This window comes from Colossoma macropomum, unplaced genomic scaffold (genome assembly GCF_904425465.1).
Source record: "Colossoma macropomum unplaced genomic scaffold, Colossoma_macropomum, whole genome shotgun sequence".
NCBI classification, from domain to species: domain Eukaryota; kingdom Metazoa; phylum Chordata; class Actinopteri; order Characiformes; family Serrasalmidae; genus Colossoma; species Colossoma macropomum.
The window spans coordinates 2,881,743-2,899,756 of NW_023494799.1; the positions used below are offsets into that span (position 1 = coordinate 2,881,743).

Here is an 18,014-nt window from a genome sequence, read left to right on the forward strand (position 1 = left end):
CATCACTAGCCAGAGTGAGAGAAACCAACTCTAACATCCCACAACCCAGAAATACAACACAAACACACAGCCAGATCACTGTCAGACCTGCCATTAGCTCTCTGCGTTAGCCTTCAACAAAAGGGTTAACAAATAGGCTCCAGACTGTCCGAATCCACAGCGTCTCATCCTCCCCTATTATCATCAATACCGGCTCCACCAGGGATGCATCCTGAGCCCCCTACAATACACATTGCTGACCTATGACTGCTCGGCCAAGCATCTGAGCAATCACATTGTGTGGTTTGCAGTGGTGGGACTCATCACTCACAGCAATGAGTCCAGAGTACAGGCAGGAAGTGGAAAGACTGGAGCAAAGTAAACAACATCTCCATCAATGTAAAGATGATTGTGGACTTTAGGAGGACTCACAGCACTCCCCCTCCCCTCCATATCAGGGGAGCAGCTCTTGAGGTGGTCTCCTGCTTGAAATACTTGGGGGTACACATATTTGATAACCTCACCTGTAACATCAACACATCCAGCATAGTGAAGAAGGCCCACCAACACATCTCAGTCCTCGTCCACCAACACATCTCAGACTCACACTGCAGCCAGTAGTAAAGACTGCACAGAGGATCATTAGCAGCAGCCTGTCCTGCATGATGAGAGACTCTACCCACCCTGCTAAAGGACTCCCCTTTAGGAAGGAGGCTACATAGCATTAAGGCCAGAACTAACAGGTAGAGGAACAGCTTCTCCCTGGAGGCTGTGAAACCAACAAATTCTGCCTCTCACTGAAGAATTGCTGCCGTTATTATTATTGCTGTAATTTGAATCTGATGATTTGCACTTTAACCCTTGTGTGGTGTTGATGTTTTTGTTGTAGTGCTCTGGTGGACCCACTGTATTAATGTTTTTTTACAACCCCATTTCCAAAAAAAGTTGGGAAGCTGTGCAGAATGTAAATAAAAGCAGAATGCAATGATATGCAAATCATGGAAACCATATTTTAAAGGAAAATAGTAAAAAGACAACATATTAAATGTTCAAACTTAGAAATTTTATTGTTTTTTGAAAAATATATGTCGATGTTGAATTTAATGCCAACAACACATTCCAAAAAAGTTGGGACAGGGGCCTGTTTACCACTGTGTTTCATCACCTCTTCTTTTAACAACACACTGTAAGTGTTTGGGAACTGAGGAGACACTTCTGTAGTTTTGAAAGTGAAATGTTTTCCTGTTCTTGTTTGATATAGGATTTCGGCTGCTCATCAGTTCAGGGTCTCCTTTGTCATATTTTTCATTTAATAATACACCAAATGCCTTCAGTGGTGACAGGTCTGGACTGCAGGCAGGCCAGGTTAGCACCTGGACTCTTTTAATGTGGAGCAAAGTTGTTGTTATACATGCAGAATGTGGTTTGACATCGTCTTGCTGAAATAATCAAGACCTTCCCTGAAAAAGACGCCGTCTGGATGGCAGCATATGTTGCCAAAACATGTATATATCATTCAGCATTAATGGTGCCTTCACAGATGTGAACGTCACCCATTCCATGTGCACTAATGCCCCCCTACACCATCATGAATACTGGCTTTTGAGCTGTGCACTGATAACAAGCTGAGTGGTCTTTAGCCTGGAGGACACAGTGTCCATGATTTCCAAAAAGAATTTCAAATATGTTGATTCGTCGGACCACAGGACACTTTTCCACTTCCCCTCAGTCCATTTTAAATGAGCTCAGGCCCAGAGAAGGTGGCAGCATTTCTGGATCCTGTTCATATGTGGTTTCTTCTTTCCCCAAGTTCTTTGCTATTTTATGTTGCGAAACGTTATTCTTCAATTGTTGCACTATTTGATCGTGCAGTCTTTCACAGAGTGGTGAACCCTCCTCATCTTTACTTCTGAAAGACTCCGCCTCTCTGAGATGCTTTTTTTAAACCCAATTATGTTACTGACCTGTTGCCAATCAACCACCAGGTTTTTTTAACATTACACAACTTTATCAGCCCTTTGTTGCCCCGTCCAAACTTTTTTGGAACTTGTTGTTGGCATCAAATTCAAAATTGGCATATATTTTTCAAAAAAACAATAAAATTTCTCAGTTTAAACATTTTATGAGGAGAACAGAGTGAAGGGACACAGCACCTCCACACTTTTATTCCCCACGGGAATAGTGTGAAGGCACTGAAAATGGGTTATTTCATATGTTCTTCGCAGAAAATGAGCAGGACAAGGAATTTGGGGTTGAAATAAAAATAAATTGCATTATTCTTTTCTCTTGGTAAACACTGAAAATGGGTCCCACAGACCCCAACACACAGGGTTAAGACTGAAAAATACAATGTTTAAAGCACAACTGCTGCCTTCAATGGCCAATGCTCTATTACTGTAGAACGTGCTGTTATTATTACTGTTTCATCAACTCACTGCTGCAATTTTGGGCCTACTTGGCCACTTTGTTTACATTTAGATTCTCATAGTCTTATTTTTATCCACTCCCTGCTCACTTTACACACATTTGCTTACCTATTTTATTTGAATGGTGTTTATTGTGTGTTTTGTTTTTATTATTGCTGCTGGGACCTGAGCACCTCATTTCATTCGCTTTCATGTACAGCATGTTTAGAATCACTAGAAAGGAATCTGAATCTGATGAGAAGTGGGTGGAGTCTGGCGCAGTTCAACAGCAGAGCTGTCCATTTGTCCACTCTCATTATCTCTACTCCATATCAGCAAGTCACTCTCAGTGATAAAACTTCAGCTCCTGAAAACTCCAGTTTTAGGCGGTTTATCCTCAGCTGAGTCAGATCTGCTGATCTCCTGATCATTTAGAACAAAATGCTTCACTTTCTTCTGCTTCTGGGATGTTTAGTGACACTTAAAGGTCAAAGTGCAACTGCAGGAGGTAAGATTGTATTTTTATTCCATAGACTTTTAGATAGCACTGATGCTAATGTAGGTTTGGGACATTTAATTAAGATGAAAAGACTATAATTAAGTATGTGATTAAGTACAACAGGTGAATTATGATAAAAACCCAACAGCTGTTGGAAATATCCAATAGCGATACTGATCTGACAGTATTATCTGGAAGTGTTCACATTTGTGTTGTGATTGGTTTTGTTTTATTTTATTTTATTCATCCTTTTTTTGTCGTTCTCTGTCTTATTGCCCTCAATGGCAGTATTAGGAGAGTGATATCTAATTGTTAAGTTACTGTAAAAGCAAAAACTTCCTTATTTTTGAATAAAGGTCAAATGAGGAAATTCTGACACTCAAAGTCCTTGGAATTGGTTTCATTTTTCCTTTATAGACAGTAATCATGAGGGTCACATGCTGGTAGTGTTGAACATACAAACATGGGCTTCCAATCACGCACTTAAATGATGGCACCAACAAATGCAGACAGACAGGATAAATTAAATAACAGGAGAGGACACTTTCTTCATTTTGTCACTGTAGAGAACAAAAGCTTATATTTCCAAAAAGGTAACTTTACAGGAAAAACAAAATCACACTTAACCTTTAATGTAAGTTAATGTAAATTAATTTTATTTCGACACTATAAGAAAAGACACATGTAGGTTCACTGGTCATTTTGGATAGTAAATAAAATGACTATAGTTGCATTATATCTTTAATAGACATTACCAGCCCTGGCTCCTATCACCACTCCTCACCACGTCACATCAAATGTCTATTAATTGCTATATTTACATCTCGATGATTAAACTACGCAGAAATTTAAAAAAAATAGGTGGAACTATGTGTGCGATGTTTATCCTCAAGCTTGATTGGAGGTTTTTGGTGGGTCTTCTCAGCCATGCTTACAAACGTTATGTTTATTCAATGTATTGTACAAATATTAACCACCAAAAATCATAATAAAAGATTTTAAAAATGAGTAAAACGCCTTTATCAGGCATAAACATCTTACTTAATTCAGCACAACTGGCTACATCAAACTTGATGTACCTAGCCAGTACTCTTTTCTGCTAAAATAACTGCTAATGACTATACAATGCTCTCCGTTAGCTTCACTGTTGCTTTAGTTATTTATACCTTTTTTAGTAATTTTGTTGTTTTCATTAATCTAATGTGAGCTCCAGTGTCTCCAGAATATATGTAAGCCCTTATAATCATAGTATTTGTAGTGTATGTACCTCAGAGCAATGCTAGTTTGACAATAGCACAACTAGCAACCCGCACAGAAACAAACCTCAGATGTCACTCGGTGTCAGATAACAGCGCAGCATTAGCATGTGCTTTTATTTATGAGAAGTAAACAGAATTAGCATGCTAGCACTTTTTCTTACTGTTCTCAGAAATCTGCTGATATTTCTCTTCTTGGCCTTTTTAGCCTGAAAGAAAAAGTTATTTTTACTCTTAAACACAAAGAAGAAACCGTATATTAACAGGACCCAGAAACGCCACCGCCTTCTCTGGGCCTGAGCTCATTTAAAATAGACTGAGATGAAGTGGAAAAGTGTCCTGTGGTCCGACTAATCAACATTTGAAATTCCTTTATTTTAGAAGAAGGAAATGGTTGGTTATCCAGCTTTTGATATTTTTAACACATTCTTCAAGATTGTTTAGATTCAGAGCCTCATTTTGTTTAGCAGATATGTAGATCTGCCTGTCGTCCGCATAGCAGTGAAAACTAACGCCAAACCTGCAAATTATGTTACCAAGAGGTTGCATGTACAGAGAGAAAATCAGCGGCCCGAGCACGGATCCTTGAGGGACACCATGTTTTACTAGCGTGCGATCAGAGTGTTTATTGTTAACACTGACAAATTGATACCGGTCATAAGATCGGAACCAGGACAAAGCCTGTCCTTTGATGCCAATCAGGTTTTCCAGCCTATCAGGGAGGATCTTGTGGTCAATAGCATAGAAAATTCGAACAAGAATCTGCAAATAGGAAGGTGGTGAAAATCAGTTGAGTAATAAGGAAGTTGTGGCTGATTAAATCCTGAGACTCTTGATCTCTCAATACAGGTGAATTTGATCACAAGCGGATCTTGGCCGCTCCAACATGCCAGACGCACAGACATATTGCCTCGCATAGAGAACAACATGCAATGCGGCATCTAGGTATGTAAATCTATGGTCGAGAGACACATGCAGGACGGAGAGTCACTCACATAGTACCTGATGATGTATGTCTCCATACGTATCCTCACTCCTTCTTATCACAGTTAAAGTCATTAAATACATTTACATTTACAGCATTTAGCAGGCGCTCTTATCCAGAGCGACTTACAAAAAGTGCTTTGTCTATCCAGAGAAAGTAAATAAACAGTAAATAAACAAGTAAATAAACAGTAATTGTGTATTAGAAGTGTGTTCTCTATAAAGAATGTTAAGTGAGTTAAGTGATCCTTTTTAGTCCCACAACGGGGAAATTTCACCTCCACATTTTAACCCATCCGTGCAATAAAACACCACATACACACTCGTGAACACACACACTAGGGGGCAGTGAGCACACTTGCCCCGAGCAGTGGCCAGCCCTATCTTTGGAGCAGTTGGGGGTTAGATGCCTTGCTCAAGGGCACTTCAGTCACGTACTGTCGGCTCATGGGGTCAAACTGGCGACCTTCTGGTCACAGGACTGGTTTCCTAACCTCCAGCCAATGACTGCCCCCAAAAAATGTGTTAACTTGTTCACACTTGTACGTGTGTAATTTGAGTCAGGGCCTGCAACTGTATTCACAGTAATATATACTGAAATCTGTGGTGTGCCGACTAAATCAGACAGCAAGTGTGAGTAATAAATGAGATCTGAGGGCTTCTCAGCTGTACCAGCCCTGAAAAGAGGAGTTCCTCCACACACGTGACGTCCTTGGGTTCCTCTGCTCTTGTTGTTCTTAAAACATACGGGCAGTGTTGGTGATGAGGTGGTGATGGCAGGAGAAACTGTGATTCATCCCTCAGTTAGAGCAAGCGTAGTGGGCAGCAGAGAGGGACATTATACTGCCCTTGTAATCCTGTTATTAAGTCTGTAGTCCATCTGTTTCTTTGTACCTTGTCACCCTGTTCTTCAGTGGTCAGGACCCCCACAGAGCAGGTACTATTTGGGTGGTGGATCATTCTCAGCACTGCAGTGACACTGATGTGGTGGTGGCAGGTCCATTTAATCTGTTTGAGGCCATCTGTTTTTGATAGTCCAAAAGGTGAGCAAAGACTGACAAATGCTCCATCATCATGTTATCATTAGTGCTTAGTGATTTTAGTTGGGGAGCAGAGTTAGCATGGACTTATTTCCGGTTGCAGTAACTGCCTCTGTAGCTGTTGATACTTAAAGTTCCTGTTATCTCCTCCCTGTGCATGTTTAGCTCAACACTGAATGTGGCCTGCTGTCAATGTGGGTCTGACTAGCATGTGCTTCCTCGTCTGACCCACTGTCAGCACGGCTTTGCGAAACCTGTCAGGACACTTTCGAGTTCAGGCCACACTCAGGAATTTCCAGAACAGACTGTAATTTCCTACTGTATATTTTAGCTGATATGATGTAAGTTCAGTAGCTACAGACTCTTTAGGAATTACTACAGATTTATGAAAAACCCCAGATATAACAAATTACAGATACCTGCAGATTCAACAATAACTACAGTTTTTTTAATAACTCCAGAAATGGCATCTATAACTCCTTATCATCAGTAACTACTGATTTATCATTAGAAAGGAGTCATCAACAGAAATGACAGAAATACCAACAATACCTACAGAATGAGTATCAATCACTACAGATACACCACAGATATGTCATTAATAACTACAGAATCACCAACAATAACTATTTATTCCTCATGAGAAAATATATACATTACTAATAACTACAGATCCACAATCATTGCCAAACTGTTATCAATAACTACAAATACATCAACAAACAGTACACATTCATCATCAATACCTATAGACTGTTTATCAGTAACTACAGATTTATTAATAACTCCATAAACACCATCAACATCTACAGAGTTGTCATCAACAACTGCAGAAATGGCTTATATAACAATAGAGTTGTTATCTAGAACTACAGACACAATAGGTACATATTCATCATCAGATATGACAGAGATATGATAATTAGGAATTCTCCAAAAACTATAGATACATCAATAACTACAGGTGCAACATCAATATGAACAATATCAATATTGGTTGCCATTGATACTTACAGAATCATCAATAGCTGCAGATTCAGTTCAATCAAGAACTTCAGATTTGTGATCTATAACTACCTTGTCACTATCAATAACTACTGAGTTATCATCATCAACAATAAGTTCAGATCTATTACCAGCAACTACAGATTCCTCATCAATAATTACATTCATACGTAACCATACAGTGGCATGCAAAAGTCTGGGCCCCCCTGGTCAAAATGTCTCTTACTGTGAACAGCAGGATGGGGGAACAAGTGAGTAAAAGATACCTGAACCAGAAAAGAACCTGACTTCCAAAAGGCAAAAAGTCAAGAATGACACATTGCTTTAATGTGTCAATTACTTTTTTATTTCCATCTTTTACAGTTTAAAAATAATAATAAAGGAAAAAGGTTAGTCAGTACTTAGTAACCCCCCCTTTTGTCAATTATCACAGCTTGTAAACGTTTTTTGTAGCCAAATAAAAGTCTTTTAATTGTTCTTTGAGGTTTTTTTTTTGCGCCCATTCTTCCCTGCAAACGGTTTTAAATTCTCTGAGATTTTTGTGCCATCTTGCATGCTCTGCTATTTTTAAGGTATATCCACAGATTTTCAATGAGGTTTAGGTCGAGGGATGCGATGGCCATGGCAAAACCTTCAGCTTTAGCCTTTTGGGATAGTCTGTCGTGGATTTTGTTATGTGTTTAGGATCATTGTCCTGTTGTAGAAGCCATCTTCTTTTCATCTTCAGCTTTTTTATATATGGTGTGATGTTTCCAAAATGCATCAGGCTTGTTTAGATCTTCTTTTCCAAACATCTGATGTTCAATTTTGTGGTGAGAATGCAGGAAAAGCTTTCTCCTAATGACTCTTGTATGAAGGTTATGGTTGTGCAGGTGTCACTGCACAGTAGATCACTGCACCACCACTTCAGAGTTCAAGGGGTTCAATCCTACAAGCAGCTCTCTTGGAAAGTTTTCTCGGTCTTCCAGACCTCATCTTGACTTCCACCATTCCTGTTAGCTGTGATTTCTTAATTACATTACAAACTGAGGAAAGGGTGTCACCATATCATCTATAACTACTAAGTCTTAATCAGTAAATACAGATACACCTTCAATTCATACAATTTAATAAATTATTAATGATTATTCATCAATGCAATCAGATTCCAGTATATATGAAATATCTGCTGAAACACCTGCAGATCCATCGGCAAAAGAACCATCAATAACTACAAGTACATCATCAAAATATACTGAGATGACATCACCTGAACCATTACAAACATCAACCACTACCAGCGTCACAGCCACTCTTCTTACAGCAGCAACTAAACAACCACAAGCAGCAACCACTTCCTCAGCCAAACTTCTGACAGCAACAGCTGAACCACCACAAACAGCAACCACTGCCTCAGCCATCCTTCCAACAGTAACAGCTGAATCGCCACATGCAGCAACCAGCATCACAACCACTCCTCCAATGACAGCAACTAAACCACCACAAACAGCAACCACTGCCTCAGCCACCCTTCCGACAGCAACAGCCGAGCCACCACAAACAGCAACCACTGCCTTAGCCACCCTTCTGACAGCAATAGCTGAACGGCCACAAACAGCAACTAAACCACCACATGCAACAACCACTGCCTCAGCCACCCTTTCAACAGCAGCAACTAATCCATGGCACACAACCGCTGCCTCAGCCATGCTTTCAAAAGCAGCAACTAAACCATGGCACACAACCGCTGCCTCAGCCACCCTTTCAAAAGCAGCATCTAAACCACGACACACAACCGCTGCCTCAGCCACCCTTTCAAAAGCAGCATCTAAACCACGACACACAACCGCTGCCTCAGCCACCCTTTCAAAAGCAGCATCTAAACCACGACACACAACCGCTGCCTCAGACACCCTTTCAAAAGTAGCATCTAAACCACGACACACAACTGCTGCCTCAGCCATCCTTTCAACAACAGCAACTAAACCAACACAGTCAGCAACCACTGCCTCAGCCACCCTTCTGACAGCAACAGTTGAACTGCCACAAACAACAACTGCCAACACAGCCACCCTTCCAACAGCAGCAACTAAACCACCATACACAACAGCCACCCTTCCAATAGCAACAGTTGAACCTCCACAAACAGCAACCACTGCCTCAGCTACCCTTCCAACAGCAGCAACTAAACCACCACACACAACAACCACTGCCTCAGGCACTCTTCCAGTAGCAACAGTTGAACCTCCACAAACAGCAACCACCAACACAGCCACCTTTCCAACAGCAGCAACTAAAACACCACACACAACAACCACTGCCTCAGGCACTCTTCCTATAGCAACAGTTGAACCTCCACAAACAGCAACCACTGCCTCAGCTACCCCTCCAACAGCAGCAACTAAACCACCACACACAACAACCACTGCCTCAGGCACCCTTCCAACAGCAACAGTTGAACCTCCACAAACAGCAACCACTGCCTCAGCTACCCCTCCAACAGCAGCAACTAAACCACCACACACAACATCCACTGCCTCAGGCACCCTTCCAACAGCAACAGTTGAACCTCCACAAACAGCAACTGCTGCCTCAGCTACCCCTCTAACAGCAGCAATTGAACCACCACACACAAAATCCATTGCCTCAGGCACCCTTCCAACAGCAGCAGTTGAACTGCCACAAACAGCAACCACCAACACAGCCACACTTCTAACAGCAACCACTACCTCAGGCACCCTTCTGACAGCAACCGTTGAACCTCCACACACAGCAACTGCTGCCTCAGCCACTGTTTCAACTGCAGCAACTAAACCACCACACACAACAACCACTGCCTCAGGCACCCTTCCGACAGCAACAGTTGAACCTCCACAAACAGCAAACACCAACATAGCCACCTTTCCAACAGCAACCACTACCTCGGGCACCTTTCTGACAGCAACAGTTGAACCTCCACACACAGCAACTGCTGCCTCAGCCACTGTTTCAACTGCAGCAACTAAACCACCACACACAACAACCACTGCCTCAGGCACTCTTCCAATAGCAACAGTTGAACCTCCACAAACAGCAAACACCAACACAGCCACGCTTCCAACAGCAGCAACTAAAACACTACACACAACATCCACTGCCTCAGGCACCCTTCCAACAGCAACAGTTGAACTTCCACAAACAGCAACTGCTGCCTCAGCTACCCCTCCAACAGCAGCAACTGAACCACCACACACAAAATCCATTGCCTCAGGCACCCTTCCAACAGCAGCAGTTGAACTGCCACAAACAGCAAACACCAACACAGCCACACTTCCAACAGCAGCAACTAAACCACCACAAACAACAGCCACCCTTCCAACAGCAACAGTTGAACATCCACACACGGCAACTGCTGCCTCAGCTACCCTTTCAACTGCAGCAACTAAACCACCACACACAACAACCAGTGCCTCAGGCACCCTTCCGACAGCAACAGTTGAACCTCCACAAACAGCAACCACCAACACAGCCACCTTTCCAACAGCAACCACTACCTCAGGCACCCTTCGGACAGCAACAGTTGAACTTCCACAAACAGCAACTGCTGCCTCAGCCATGCTTTCAACTGCAGCAACTAAACCACCACACACAACAACCACTGCCACAGGCACCCTTCCGACAGAAACAGTTGAACCTCCACAAACAGCAACCACCAACACAGCCACCTTTCCAACAGCAACCACTACCTCAGGCACCCTTCTGACAGCAACAGTTGAACCTCCACACACAGCAACTGCTGCTTCAGCCACACTTCCAACAGCAGCAGCTAAACCACCACAAACAACAGCCACCCTTCCAACAGCAACAGTTGAACCTCCACAAACAGCAAACACCAACATAGCCACCTTTCCAACAGCAACCACTACCTCAGGCACCCTTCTGACAGCAACAGTTGAACCTCCACACACAGCAACTGCTGCCTCAGCCACACTTCCAACAGCAGCAGCTAAACCACCACAAACAACAGCCACCCTTCCAACAGCAACAGTTGAACCTCCACAAACAGCAACCACCAATACAGTAAACTTTCCAACAGCAACCACTACCTCAGGCGCCCTTCTGACAGCAACCGTTGAACCTCCACACACAGCAACTGCTGCCTCAGCCACCTTTTCAACTGCAGCAATTAAACTACCACAAACAACAGCCACCCTTCCGACAGCAACAGTTGAACCTCCACAAACAGCAAACACCAACATAGCCACACTTCCAACAGCAACCACTACCTCAGGCACCCTTCTGACAGCAACCGTTGAATCTCCACACACAGCAACTGCTGCCTCAGCCACCCTTTCAACTGCAGCAACTAAACCACCACACACAACAACCACTGCCACAGGCACCCTTCCGTCAGCAACAGTTGAACCTCCACAAACAGCAAACACCAACATAGCCACCTTTCCAACAGCAACCACTACCTCGGGCACCTTTCTGACAGCAACAGTTGAACCTCCACAAACAGCAACCGCTGCCTCAGCTACCCCTCCAACAGCAGCAACTAAACCACCACACACAGCAACCACTGCCTCAGGCACTCTTCCAATAGCAACAGTTGAACCTCCACAAACAGCAACCACTGCCTCAGCTACCCCTCCAACAGCAGCAACTAAACCACCACACACAACAACCACTGCCTCAGGCACTCTTCCAATAGCAACAGTTGAACCTCCACAAACAGCAAACACCAACACAGCCACGCTTCCAACAGCAGCAACTAAACCACCACACACAACATCCACTGCCTCAGGCACCCTTCCAACAGCAACAGTTGAACCTCTACAAACAGCAACTGCTGCCTCAGCTACCCCTCCAACAGCAGCAACTGAACCACCACACACAAAATCCATTGCCTCAGGCACCCTTCCAACAGCAGCAGTTGAACTGCCACAAACAGCAACCACCAACACAGCCACACTTCCAACAGCAGCAACTAAACCACCACACACAACAGCCACCCTTCCAACAGCAACAGTTGAACATCCACACACGGCAACTGCTGCCTCAGCTACCCTTTCAACAGCAGCAACTAAACCACCACACACAACAACCACTGCCACAGGCACCCTTCCGACAGCAACAGTTGAACCTCCACAAACAGCAACCACCAACACAGCCACGCTTCCAACAGCAACCACTACCTCAGGCACCCTTCTGACAGCAACAGTTGAACCTCCACACACGGCAACTGCTGCCTCAGCCACACTTTCAACTGCAGCAACTAAACCACCACACACAACAACCACTGCCACAGGCACCCTTCCGACAGCAACAGTTGAACCTCCACAAACAGCAAACACCAACATAGCCACCTTTCCAACAGCAACCACTACCTCAGGCACCCTTCTGACAGCAACAGTTGAACCTCCACACACAGCAACTGCTGCCTCAGCCACACTTCCAACAGCAGCAGCTAAACCACCACAAACAACAGCCACCCTTCCAACAGCAACAGCTGAACCTCCACAAACAGCAACCACCAATACAGTAAACTTTCCAACAGCAACCACTACCTCAGGCACCCTTCTGACAGCAACAGTTGAACCTCCACACACAGCAACTGCTGCCTCAGCCACCTTTTCAACAGCAGCAATTAAACTACCACAAACAACAGCCACCCTTCCAACAGAAACAGTTGAACCTCCACAAACAGCAACCACCAACACAGCCACCTTTCCAACAGCAACCACTACCTCAGGCACCCTTCTGACAGCAACAATTGAACCTCCACACACAGCAACTGCTGCCTCAGCCACCCTTTCAATAGCAGCAACTAAACCACCACACACAACAACCACTGCCTCAGGCACCCTTCCGGCAGCAACAGTTGAACCTCCACAAACAGCAAACACCAACACAGACACCATTCCAACAGCAACCACTACCTCAGGCACCCTTCTGACAGCAACCGTTGAACCACCACACACAACAACCACTGCCTCAACCGTCGACACAGCCACCCTTCCAACAGCAGTAACTAAACCACCACAAACAGCAACCACTGCCTCAGCCACCCTTCTGACAGCAACAGCTAAACCACCACAAACAGCATTAACAGCCACCCTTCCTATAGCAACAGCTGAACTACCACAAACAACTGCCACCACATCCACCATTCTGACAACAGTTGAACCACTGCAAAAAACAACCACAACCACAACTACCTCACCAACAACAACCACATCTCCAACAACCACTTCTCCAAAAACCACAACCACTTCTCCAACAACTCCCACAACCACTTCTCCAACATCTACAGCTCAGCTGCTTACAACACCTGCAGCTCAACTGACGCCAACTTCACTGCCAAGAAGTACTGCTTATCTTGTCTATTACCTAGAACCATTCAATTAATCATGTTCTCTATTCCAAGCCTTTTTAAACTGTGCATTTGTGTCTTAAACAATTTGATGTCTATATGTTTTGATTCTCTAGACTCTACAGCAGTTGCAGCAGCAATGTTTAAGATGAGATCATTCACTGAACTGAGCAATGATGCAATCATAACCTTCATAGACGAGGTAAGGTCACGTTTTTTTGAATGCACCTTCCTAGAAAGTGCAATTATACACTCACAAAGCACTTTATTAGGAACACTATACAAATACTAGTTAGGACCTCCTTTTGCTCTCAAAACAGCCTCAGTTCTTTGTAGCATGGATTCCACAAGATATTGGAAACATTTCTTTGTGGCTCATGTTGATATGATTGCATCATGCAATCCCTGCAGATTCTCCTGGTGCATTTTTATGCTGGAATCTCCTTTTTTTAACCACATCCCAGTTTGAGATTTTGTGACATTTTGCATTATCATAGTGGAAGTAGACATTAGAAGATGCTAAATTGTTGCCATGAAAGAATGCACATGGTCAGCCACAATGCCCAAATAAGATGTGGCATTCAAGCAATGATTGATTGGTATTAGTGGGCTAAAGTGTGCCAAGAAAACATTCCCCACACCATTACACCACCTCCACCAGCCTGAACTGTTGACACAAGGAGGATTGGGTCCATAGACTCATTCTGTTGGTACAAAATCCTGATCCTACCATCTGTGTACCTCAGCAGAAATCAAGAATCATCAGACCAGGCTATGATTTTACAGTCTTTAACTGTCCAGCTTTGGTGAGCCTGTTCCCACTGTAACCTTAGATTTCTGTTCGTGGCTGACAGGAGTTGAACCCAACATGGTCTTCTGCTGTTGTAGCCCATCCGCCTCAAGGTTTAATGTGTTGTGTATTCTAAACTGCTTTTCTGCTCAAAAGATTTGTACAGAATGGTTAACTCAGGTACTGTAGACTTCCTGTCAGCTTGAGTCAGACTGGCAATTCTCCATTGACTTCTGTCATCAGCAAGGCATCTCTGTCCTCAGAAGTCCTGCTGACTGGATGTTTTCTCTTTATTGCACCATTCTGAAACTCTAGAGACTGTTGCGCATGAAAATACCAGGAAATCAGCAGTCATAGAAATACTTAAACCAGCCCATCTGGCACCAAGATTCATGCCATGGCCAAAATCACTGAGATCACATTTTGCCCATTCTGATGGTTTATGTTATAACATTGAAGACATTTAGGTTGGTTGCAAGTGCAAAATGGCTTTATTTGGGGCAGTCCAATTCTCGTTGTCACAACAGGTCAGAACACAGACAGGTATCAGAGCCAGATCTATATATTTGAAGACCAGAAAGCCAAAGCAAGGTCAAAATTTAGGCTCAGAATTTAGAGACCTCACAAAAACTAAACCAAAGAAAGAGAGTTATGAAAGGCAGTAATGAGTCCTGGAATCACATTAAGGTGTGAGTGGGCAGAGCCAGGGAGAGTGCAAGTGTAGTGTCCCGAGAAGGGGGAGACAACATGACACAATCCCACCCCCTTAAGATGTGGCTCTCAAAGGGTGGGCCCAAACCATGACGAGCCACGGCCACAACCAAAAGAAAGTACAGAGGGTAGGGCGGCTCATCAACCAGGTCAACAGAGAGGACAGGGGTGGGACTAGCAATGTGTGCCAGTTGAGTGTGACACTGGGAACCCAGCTGTGGAGCCAACCATTGGCCTGGCACAGAAGGAGCAGCTCTGGGGGCTGGCACAGGAGTAGCAGTCCTAAAGGGCAGCTGGAGCCAGAGCGGTCTAGGGAGCAGGAATATGAGTGGCCTGTCAGGAGCTAGAGCCATCAGGTGTGCAGGAACAGATGTTGTAGCCCTAGGTGGCATGATGAGGGCAGGTGTCGACAGGCCAGTGCTCTCCATAGCACTTGTCAGAGCCTTGAGGGCAGGAATTGACGAGCCAGTGCTCTTCATAGCACTGGGAGGAGGCATGGAACCCTGTGCTGTCTCACTAGCATTCTCTAGAGATCTAACTAGTGCTGTGGAACTCAGCGCTGGCTTGCACATACTTTCCAGAGATCTAGGTGGCGCTGTGGGATCCTTCTCTGTCATTAAGGATACAATGGGGTCCCCATTGACTAATGACAGCAACAGTACTAGACCACTTTAGCCTCCTCAGACTGCAATGACTCATTAAAGTGGGCTACCCATAGAAAAAGTTGGTGGTGTGGAGGCTGGTTGGTGGTCAGGAGTTTGAAGACACTTACTGCAGAGGCATGTAGTTCAGTTGCAAGTGTGAAATGGCTTTCTTTGAGTCCAATTCTCATAGTTACAACAGGCCGGGGTCAAAAAACAGGTAAGCATCATAAAAGGCAGATCCATATTCAAAAAACCAAATCTGAGTGGGCGGAGCCATGAAGAGTCTCCCCTGATGAAAGAGACAATATGACAGATATGAGCAATACCTGAAGCCGCTGGCCCATATCTGCATGATTTTATGCACTGCCCTGCAGCCACATGATTGGCTGATTAGATAATTGCATAAATGAGCAGATGTACAGGAGTTCCTAGTAAAGCACTCAGTAAGTGAATAATTATATGATGAAACATTATATCAGTAGTCATACAGGGAAAATACAACACTATATAACAGCATATAACTGCTTATAACCATTGCTGGATATGAATTCCCACAAAAGGCACTGTATTTTTCCATTTTGACCTGTGAACATTTACCTGCACATAAAATGGGTTAATAGCTACCTTTTTTATTCCAGTTTGCCAGACAGATTCAGGCCCGGGTTAACGAAACCGTTAAGATGACTGTGAAGAAGATAACGAGAGTGACACCCTGAGGATCTTTTGTGGCTCATCTGCATGTATAACTGAGAAAAGCTTGAATAATTAATGATAAGGCACCACAATTGCACTATGGAAGGGGCTTGGGGCTGATTTTGGGTTTCTGAGAACACCAGCAGCTTCTTTGTTTGATGTGTCCGTCTCCTTTTCTCAGTGAGGTTCTTCTTGACAGCTACACATCCTTTCAGACCCAGAGCGCTGAGTCGTCTTCTCACAGTGGAAGGATGGACAGAAACACCTGTGGATGTTTTCAGATCTGAAGCAGCTTGATTTTCTCCTTTCTCTCAGAGATGAAAGCTTTAAGTGCTGTTTATCTGATGGGGGCAGTTTTGGGTGTCTACCAGGTCTTCCAGGTGGTTGTTAGGAGTCTCATTTTCTCTGTAGCTTTTAATCATTTTTTGAGCTCCAGTTTTGGAAACTCCTGTTTTCTCTTTTATTTATTTGATTTTTCTTTTACTTTCCTTAAGCAAATGGATTATCTTATATCGTATCTCCTCAGAAATGTCTCCTTTAGTCCTGTTACAAACTCTTTGAAGGGAAACAGAATGTCAGTGACTTATTTTGGAGCAGATTTTGTTGGGTCGACACAGCTGTAACTTGCTGGTGTTAAGATTGGAAGGAAGTAGGAGCGCAGGATATGAGCCCTTCAAAGAGTGGACAAATGAAATAATAATAGATTTGACATTATATTTATTGTGTTGGAGGTTTTTGTATTTTCTGTTAAATATATTTTCTTCTTTTTTATAACATTCAAAGGGTCTCTAACCTTACACTCTCAGAAATAAAGGTAGTAAACTGTCACTGGGGTGGTTCCCTCAAGGCTTCATCTCAGAACCTTTAGTCAGGGAACATAACTGAACCATAATCCACTGAAATGATATGTTCTAAGCTGTACTGACTCCACACACCCCGTCTCGTCTCCAGGCTTTTATTTTACTGTTCTGTTTAAAACATTCGGTTATGAAAAGGTACAAATACGAACTTTTCACCTGGGAAAACTTATTTAAGGTTCACAATCAGACCTTAAAACCACTGTTGTACCTTTGAGGGAACATTTACACTGTTTGTACCTTGATGAACGAAAAATGTACCTGAACAGAACCTTTATTTCTAACAGTGTACTGTTAGTATTGAGCCATTTGAAACTGACTCACTAAGTGTCAGGAGATGGCGCTGTCACCCTTTATGTAGGTATTTATCTCCATTGCATACCCACTATTATATATAAGCACTTATTTCACAAAAAACATAATTCATACATATATCAACTTATACATCTATAGATTTAATCTAATCTAATAGAAATCTCTATTTTTGCACTACTCAGAATATTCACCACCATCTGTTGTCATTCCTGATTGGGGCTTTTATGCTTTATGCAGCTTTTTTCTGCTTCACCTAATATCAACATAACAGAAGGAACATTGATGGACGTTTATTTCTTAATGTAAGAAATAAAATCTTATTCATACTCCAAAGGAAACCTGAGTGAGAATCATTGCGTACTTAAAAATGGGAGGAAACCAGATCAGAATAAACCGCTGTGTGTTTAAAGGTCAAGGGTACGTTTGTTCAGGCTGCGGTCAGTTTATCATTAGCTTCGTGCTCTTCTGCACTTATATTAGGAGTGATAAGCAGGAGCTTTTT

The 18,014-nt window shown here is 43.3% G+C and overlaps 1 pseudogene; it reads left to right on the forward strand.

The window, feature by feature from the left end:
• The first annotated feature begins 314 nt into the window (after nt 1–314).
• On the forward strand, nt 315–16,482 carry LOC118819256 (annotated as a pseudogene).
• The last annotated feature ends 1,532 nt before the right edge of the window (nt 16,483–18,014 follow it).